Consider the following 1,087-nt stretch of genomic DNA (forward strand, 5'->3'; position numbering starts at 1 on the left):
AACAGTTTTTGCACTCCATCGCCAGTTGTGTCTGTCACTTAATGAAACGTTAAAAATTATCTTTGAAGTTTCTCATACAATTGCGGCGAGAATCATTTGCAATCAGATAATTTAAGTTTTCAACTTTTTTGCGAATGAGTGGTTTTAATAATGTAAGAAATTTTAACGCTTTTTTGTGAATTGAAATGAAAATACTATACTTTCTTCATCTTGCAACAGAAAATTTCGTTCTTCATAGCAAGCTTTTTACAATAAAACGACTTGGTTTTTATAATCTACAAGCGAGGTCAAAGGCTGGAAAAGATCAGTTCGAAGAGCAATTTTAAAATACAGAGAAGTAAAAAAATAAATTCTTATAACCTACAAAAAATTTGTTCTATATTTGTAATAAAATGTTCACTCTGGCAATCCAAGAGCTCTCTAACTGTTAACTTATTGCCTACTTGAAACCTCTAGAGGATATTAGTTCGGACAATCTGCTCTGAAATTATAAATAATATAATTAAAATGATAAGAATAAATTTTCCATTTTGCTTTTCAGTAATGTTTTTGGTTGATTTGAAGTTCATTTTTGAAGCTGGTATTTTTACGTCTTCAAATAATTGAGATTACTGAATAATTTGGATCTGTTGAAATCAGAGAAAACTTTTTGCAATAACTGTGGAATTGAGAAAAGATATATATATATATATTTTAGTTTCACATTTTCAAAGTTGATTTCTGCTATTTTGAGAGATCTGAAATGCCTGAAGTCTTCGCTTTTCTGTAAACTGTTTCCATTGCATAGTAAAAAAGGTTTCGTAGTCCTCTCTCAGCCACCAGAATAAATATAAACTGTTACAATTTTTTCAACAAAATTTCGTGAAAAAACAAAAAAAAATGATTTTTAATTTTTTTTGGTCAGAGAGTTTAACTTGCTAACTTTTCGTCTTAAAACGATAAAGAATTAATGGTGATCAATCTTCATTTAAATAACTAAGTTTATTACAAATTTTCCGTTCGTTTTTTCTTAAATCTCAAAGCAAAGTGTTTTTCCTTTTCATTTTTTCCTTCGAATTTTACAGTCTGGATTTTTCAATTTTCGATA

This window comes from Convolutriloba macropyga, chromosome 7, assembly GCF_964194025.1.
Source record: "Convolutriloba macropyga chromosome 7, txConMacr16.3, whole genome shotgun sequence".
NCBI classification, from domain to species: Eukaryota; Metazoa; Xenacoelomorpha; order Acoela; family Convolutidae; genus Convolutriloba; species Convolutriloba macropyga.